General features: G+C 41.5%; 1 protein-coding gene across 1 annotated transcript in view; it reads right to left on the bottom strand.

The window, feature by feature from the left end:
* The window catches only part of col8a2 (collagen type VIII alpha 2 chain), a 177,573-nt gene extending 170,000 nt beyond the window's left edge, over positions 1 to 7,573 (bottom strand). The window contains exon 1 of the mRNA XM_033045146.1: positions 7,373 to 7,573. The gene's annotated coding sequence lies outside the window, so the exon portion shown is untranslated. The remainder of the gene's footprint in view (positions 1 to 7,372) is intronic.
* Between the last annotated feature and the right edge of the window lie 581 nt (positions 7,574 to 8,154).

Here is an 8,154-nt window from a genome sequence, read left to right as displayed (position 1 = left end):
TCGATGGTCAGTGTGGACTCAATGGGCCAAAAGACCGATTTCTATGCTGTATCTCCAAACTAAACTAAATCAAGCTTCTGGAGAATTGCTGGCCCTGCACTCATCTGACTTGTGCCTTGTAGATAGTGGAAGGACTTTAGGGCGTTAGGAGGTAACATCCAACACATGATACTGGGACATTGATCGCTTGATATTATGGAAAAATGTAGAATGTTCATGATGATGGACTCAGCCATCAAATCTGAAGGACAAGAGGTCAGAATCTTATGGGTTTGGGATGGTCACTTCCTGGCTCTTTGAGAGGACAAATGTAGTTTCCACTTTTCAGTGTTCGGTTGAAAGTCATCTAGTCTTGCTACATTTAAGCTTGGGCTATTTCCTGTGAAACTGCAAGTTGAATTGTGCACTCTGCAATCATCAGCCAATATCACCTCTGACATTATAGCACCAGGGATAAAATGGATGAAGCAGCTGAAGATGGTTGAGCCCAGGACACAGGCCCGAGGATCTCCTGCAGGTATGTTCTCACGTTGCAACATTTGCCGTTGTCTACCTCGATGCCACACTCAGTGAAAATGCCGCACTGATGTCAAGGATGATCAGTGACATCTTATTGTTAATTATGTTATAACAAGATCAGGAGCCAAGTGGTTCATCAAAACCCAAATTGAGCGATATTGAGCAGATTATTGGCGTACAAGTACACTTACTAGCACCATCAACAACACGTTTCACCACTTTACCGATGGCAGAGTAGATTGGGTGGTAATTTGGTTGATTAAAATACAATAGAATAGAGTACAATACAATAAAGTTGCACACTTTGTTATCTGAGTGAAGGCAATGGAAGATATCACTGGATAAATCAGTCTCCTGTCCCTTTAATGGCCATAAAGAATTTTCATGTTGCTCTATTTTCAGGAAATGATTTATTGCAGCAACCACTGGGAAATATTATCTTACCTTTGAGGAAGTCACAAAGTTTGAGTTGGAACAAGCTGCTTTACCCTCATTAGAACCAGGTACCCAGAACCATTGTCTTCGAACAGAAGTGATGATGGTAGCCTGCCAGATGGGCCTTAAACGGGCATCTACCATGAAGAGAAGGCTGGAGACGGATCTGAAAGGAGGTGACTTCAACCAGAGAAGCTGTTGCAGCTGGATCAAAGGGCAACTGATATTGCAGTGACAAAGGACCAGAGCTTTGTGGGTTGCAGGTTGAACCTGCCTGACTTTGACCTCCCCGATATACCTGTGACAGACAACATTACTTGTCATCACCAAGACACACTCAGTCGCATGAGAAGAAACAAGGAACTGCAGATGCTGGTTTACAAAAAGAGACACAAAGTAAGTGGAGTAACTCAGGGGGTCCGGCAGCATCCCTGGAGAACATGGATAGGTGACGTTTCGGGTGAGGAGCCTTCTTCAGTCCTGGCCCGAAACGTCAGCTATCCATGTTCTCCAGAGATGTTGCCTGGCCCGCTGAGCTACTCCAGCACTTTGCAACTTTTCTCAGTGGTATTATGTAGCATCACAATTATTCTGAATATGCTGGACTCAGACAGGTCCCACAGAGTAGAACCAACCATGAGTTGCTGTGGACCTTCAGCAGCAGCAGAATGGTACCCTGCCAAAACCTGAAAGGTATAGCAGATGATGTTTCTGACATGTCGTTTCGCCTTCCTCTTGTTTGGAAACATGATAGAAATAATTATAAAGGGTCAGATTTGGGTCTTAGAAAATCCCAGCCTTGATTAGTATAGAATGCCTTTTATTGTCATTCAAACAACTAGGTTTGAACGAAATTTCATTTTCTACAATTTTTAAATTACAAAAAAAAACAAGATCCACACTTAATACAGTTTACATAAACATCCATCACAGTGAATCTTCAACACCTCCTCACTGTGATGGAAAGTAAAGTCTTATTGCTATCATGTTATATTGCTGAAAGAGGAGGGTGAAACAACATGTCGGAAACATCATCTATCATACCATATAATGCAGTGCCAATCTGATGAAGCCCCAGTGGTTGAATGGTTGAACTCTCCCTGTGTGCTGGGCCAGAAGATGATCATCAGTTTAGTTTACAGCGTGGAAACAGGCCCTTCGGCCCACTGAGTCCATGCCGACCAGCAACCCCCCGTACACTCACACTGTTCTACACACTACGGACAATGTACATTTTTTACTGAAGCAAAATTAATCTACAAACCTCTACGTCTTTAAGTGGGAGGAAACCCCAGTACCCACGCGGTCACATGGCGAATGTACAAACTCTGAACAGACTTCACCGTAGTCAGGATCGAACCCAGGTCTCTGGCACTATAAGTCAGCAACTCTACCGCTGCACCGTTGTGTCGCCTCGAGCTATCGTACCAACATGTGATTTGACCGGATTGCATGAAGAACAAGTATTTTATTATAGCTCTGTTTAAGTGACAATAAATAAGCCGTTGATGCTCCAACACAGGACTTCACAGAATTAAGTTTATCAACTGATCAGATCTGCAGTCCTGCCAGAATTGTGAAAGGTATTAGACAATGAAACAGCTAACAAAAGGACAAGTCCCCAAGGAGATCCTCAATCCTCATTCTCAAGCATTTGTAGATTCAATCTGAATGCTAGAGACAAGGCAGAAGTATCTTATGTTCCGTCGTAAGTACTGAGATGATCGTCTCCACCATCACGGAAGCTGGCATTCAGCCAGTTCGATTTACTCCAGGTGATATCAAGAAATGGCTGAGACATTGGATTCATATCTACCGAGATACAGCCAAGTCTACAAGACCAGCCAGTAGTGGTACTGGAGACCTCCACTAGATGTATTGTGCATACAGGCAAACTGTTTCAATACATTAACCTGACGACGTGGAAAATTGTCCAGGCATGACTTGTTCACAAAAACCAACGTGGTTAATTACTGCCCAATCTGCCCAACCATCTTCAGCAAAGTGGCAGAAGGTGCGGTGGGCATTGCCATCAAGTGGTACTTACTCACACATACAGTGGCTGCAATGCTCACCATGTACAAAGCGCACTGTAGTTATTCAACCAGCCTCCTCCAACAGCTCCTCCCATGACCTCCACCACCAAATAAGTCAGGTGTGCCAGGCACATTGCAACATCATCACCTATTTCAGGTTCACCTGCAAGTGACACACCAGCCTGATTTGAAAACATATCGCTCTATCTTCAACTTCGCTGAATCTATATCCTGCAATGTCCTACCCAGCTGTAGGCTTAACGTCACCAGAAGGTCTGCAGTGGTTTAGGAAGGAACTCACCATCACCCCCTTCTCAACTGCATTAGGAATTAACAATAACTGATGGCCTTGGCAACAATGTCCAAATCCCAATAAATGAAAAAGAAAGCCTGAAGAAGGGTCCCAACCCAAAACAACATCTATCCATGTTCTCCAGAGATGCTGCCTGAGTTACTCCAGCATTGTGTGTCTATCTTTGGTATAAACCAGCATCTGCGGTTCCTTTATATTATATTACATTAAATGAGAATTCAAGTCGCCATAATCTGATTATAATCTCATTTTATAAAAGCAGAATAATTCTGGAAGGATATATTTGATCATTTGTAGATTCGATTTGATTATTTTTAACAATTCAGGATTAAATTAGTACTTAATGGTAGGGAATTAAGAGAACTATTAGCATCAGCACTAATGGTGATAACATCTATAAGAAATAAAATCTAAATGTGTTTCAGATGGTAAACTCCTACTTTCCGATTGTGAAACTAGCCTTTGAACAAACAAAGCAGTTGGGAAACGTTTGAAACGTTGCAGTGGATATGTATCTGGTCTTTAAAAGGTGTTCTTCGTTGTGGCCACTGGGTATTACCAGCAATGTCGTTTTGAAACCAAGTTGTTTCTGAAAACCTTTGTCATTTTTCTTTGTTGGAAGTACATTAAGAAAAGTAATATTGTAATCAGGAACAGTTTAATTCCCAGAGCTATAGCGGCTCTGAACCGGCCCTGCTGAGTGCCCCCCACCCCCCTGGACTGTCTCCCTCGGATGGTCACGTCGCACAGACACATCTGCACTTTAGTCTGTTGACTGTTTGACTATTTAAGGTTTGTTACAATCCATGTTCTCTGTATAATCTGTTCTCGAAATTATCTAATCTATTTTATTTATTGTTATGACATCGGATGGAAGCTGCATACCAAATCTCGTTGCGCTTATGTGCAATGACAATAAAAAATATTATTATTATTATTATTATATTATTATATTATTATTATTATTATTATTATATTTATATTATTATTATTATTATTATTAATATTATTATTATTATTATCTGTGGATTCAAACCTGGACATTCAAAATTCAAAACAAATGTGTTGGGAACATTTCAATTCACTCTAACGGTGTTCTGCACAGTGGTGCAGCACAGTAGATGTGCTGCCTTGCAGCGCCGGAGACCTGGTTCGATCTGGCTGCGCGGGTGCGGTCTGTACGGCGTTTATACGTTCTTCCCATGACCATGTGGGTTTTCCCCGGGTGCTCCGGTTTCCTTCCACACTCCAAAGACGTACAGGTTTGTAGGTTAATTGGATTTAGTAAAGATTGTAATTGCCCCTAGTGTATAGGATAGTGCTAGTGTATGGGGATCGCGGATGGCCATGGACTCGGTGGGCCAAAGGTTCTGTGCCTCTAAAGTACACTGAAACTAAACAAGCAGTTTAGTTTTAGTTTTCGTTTAGAGATGCAGCGGGGAAAAGGCCTTTCGGCCCACTAAGTCCACACCGACCATTGATCACCCGCACACTGGCTCCATGTTATCCCAATATTGCATCCTACACACCAGGGGCAATTTACAGAAGACATTAACCTGAAAACCAAGTCTTTGGAATGTGGAAGGAAACCGGAGCACCCGGAGGAATCGCATGCAGTCACAGTGGGACCGTATAAACTCTCACAGACAGCACCAAGGTCAGGATCAAACCCAGTCTCTGGCGCTGTAAGATGTTTGTTTGTGAATTTTAAAGATTTAAACTTTTACCTTATTTCTGCCCCAAAGTAACTTCATGGATATTTGTGAACAGAAATATTTCATTGCAGACCCATTGCTATTCGGGAGGAAGGCCTTGACACATTGCACTGTTTTCATGTGCAAGATATCGAATCCAGATTGCAATTCTAAAGTCATGTTAAACTGAAAATAATCGCTACTATTTCAGTCATTAAATAATTTTATGTACCTAATTAATGTACCCCCAAATAATACATTTAATCAATGCCTGACATAGCTCAAATCGCGCACTAATTGCGATTTAAGGACATGACGAGATACAAAGGAATTCAAACTCTGCAAAGTAGCATCTGGAATTACTGATACCACGTGATAGTACATGTTGGTAGCTCGTTTCTCAATACACCGCGCCTTATAGACTTCCTCGCACTTGTGGAACAGTTTAGTTTGCAGCCAACAATTATATTGCGTGATGCAGAGACTCAGCGTTGAGAGTTACCGTTTAGTAAAATCCACAAAGGGTATTACAGCAGTGTTTCAGGAGCTCGGAACCAGTAGCCAGTGAGATCAGGTAGGCGATTTTTGCTAAGATCTAATTAGCCCAAAGAGTCAATATTCAATGTTTATTATTTTGGATAAGAGTTTAAATACCAAGTAAATTACTGTCCAGCAGTGACACTAAACACGCATTGAAAATCTGCCTCCAAATGTCATTCCCGTCCAATGGACTGGATTTCAGTAGCAAACTGCAATGTACCAATGTGAAATACAGGCTTTTGTACACTACTGAGTATCCACATCTGCTCTCAGGCTCTGAGCCACACCCCATACATTGTCCAGAACCCCTGTCTCTAACAATCACTTGATAACTATCTTTCTGATCCACGACTTTTCTTGTCTGAATAACAAATCAAAACAGTGTTTCACAACTTCCAGGCATGTGGTTTTAGTTAAGCAGTATGAAGTCAACGCTGAGATACCGCACTGATCACACGCTAAAGACTGCCAATTTGTACCTTCCTTAAATCTTGGACTAGCTTGAAGACACTGCTTAAGAACCTCTTTTCTGTTGCTTGAAGTAAAGGTTGAAGATTGGAGATGGTCCCAGCTAATCATTATGAAAATCTTTCACTGATTCAGTGTTGAGTAAGTCTAGCCTTGAAGAATCAAGTCCCCACAAAAGAAGGTAGGATGCCCGACCTACTCTGTCTCAGGTTTTGAATTTCAGGAAAGGAATCACATTTGCTGATCACTTTTTAAAATCAGACAATCTGGGATCAAATCCGCAAACGTCCCCACAGGGTAACACCAAACCACGAGGCATCAAGCAAAGATTTTTAAAGGGCTGGTGTCTAGATAGAGAAAATGTATGTGTAGCTCATCGTTCGGTTGATTTGCTTATAATCTTGGGCATCTAAAAATCACCATTGCACCACAATTAGAAGAAGAAAATAAAGAAAGAAGATCTTTGCGTCTAAATTTGGCGTCTGAATAGCGCCTGTGGCCAATCTCAGGATGTCCCAAAACATTTCACTGCCAATGAAGTTACTTGGAAAACAGTCACCTTCGTAATGTGGAAAATTGCAGCAACCCAGCATAAGCAGACCCAAGCAGTAAAAATCATCTGAAACCCTTGTTGTGAATGCCTGTCGTTGAGAGAATCAACGTGAAACCCTGACTTGCAGCGTACCCCAGTGCTTATTTGACAATGGCACAGGATCCATAGGGAATAAAATGCCAGGCTCATTTGAAAGTCCCATCTCACACTTATGGCAAAACCCCAGCCACAATGAGCACATTAAACAATTAATAAATATTAACAGAACAAAGAAATCAATCATTCATAGAGCTCTGGACAATTCTAGCCCTGTGACCACTACAGCACATTTTTTTTTAGAATGCTATGCAACTAATATCAGTATACATATGCTGACTAGAATTATACAGTGATTTCTTTGTTCATATTTTGATTCCATCGAGTGACATGAAGGAATTAGAATACCACCTGTTTTTAATAGCAACTTCTTTGAGTTCAACATAGCATCTTTGTTTATTCGAACTGAACCCTGGTGGCATCTTAAACTCTAGCTGTGATATGTGGATAGTTTTATGCTTGTTATAAAAAGACTGTCTAACCCTGTTTTTACCTCATTGAATCTATATTTTCATCAACAGAAAACGTTTTATACACAAAAACAGTTTATTCAGTCCATTTCATGTTGTGGTATGTATTATGCAAAATTTCCATCTCAGAGTAAAAGGTTTTCCCCCACTGCAAAAAAACTGCAGAGGTTTCCTTGGCTGAGCTTAACATGCACGGCATGTAATCGATACACAGGCAGAATGAAGAAATTGGAACAAAAGTTTCCTACCTTGACGCTTGGCTGCACCTCATTTAGAAAAGAAAGGACAAGTTCTCTGGACGTGACATGATATTTTCCTTCTGGATGCTCCACTCTGTGGGTTTTTGTGGAGAGCAAATAGCACAGTTCTCCGTTCGCAGGTTTTCAACTCCCCCCCCCTTAATCTTCCCAGTGGAGAGAATCTCGAGAGAGAAGATGGGGGAGAGAGAAAGAGACAAAAGAGAGCGCTTTGGATAGAGGATCCCTTTTAGAAGCAGTTCCCTAGAGAGTATATGTTGCAGCAGATAGTAGAGAGCGAGAGGCAAGAATTGAGAGAGAGAGAGAAGAGAGAGAGAGAGATGAGAGAGAGAGAGAGAGAGAAGGGAAAGTTACTTTGGACAGCCGTCTGCCAGGGCATGCATGTATGAGTGTTTATGAGAGTGTGTGTGTGTTGTGTGAGTGAGAGCGCGCTACTTCACAAGCTGTTTAATGGGCTAGGCTGAGATCAGCTTTGGTTTTTTTGAATATGTTCCAGCTGAGAATTGTTTCTCAGGTTCTAGGATACAAGGACCATGTTTGTAGGGTTGGGGGAGGGGACTTAAAAAATAATTATAATTTCTGGATTTGATAGATATTGCCCTTCTGACTGTGCTGCCGGCAAAAGCATTCACAGCCTTTACTTTTATCATTCCTTTTTGAATCTTTCCACAGGAATGTTGGTCTAAATAATTAATAATTCCACAGGTTACACTTGCAGGTTTCACAGCTAACCAGCCTCGAAGGCAGATAATTGGGAACAGTATTATGAAGCA

The sequence above is a fragment of the Amblyraja radiata genome, chromosome 27 (assembly GCF_010909765.2).
Source record: "Amblyraja radiata isolate CabotCenter1 chromosome 27, sAmbRad1.1.pri, whole genome shotgun sequence".
NCBI classification, from domain to species: domain Eukaryota; kingdom Metazoa; phylum Chordata; class Chondrichthyes; order Rajiformes; family Rajidae; genus Amblyraja; species Amblyraja radiata.
This window is presented reverse-complemented; position numbering and strand designations above follow the sequence as displayed.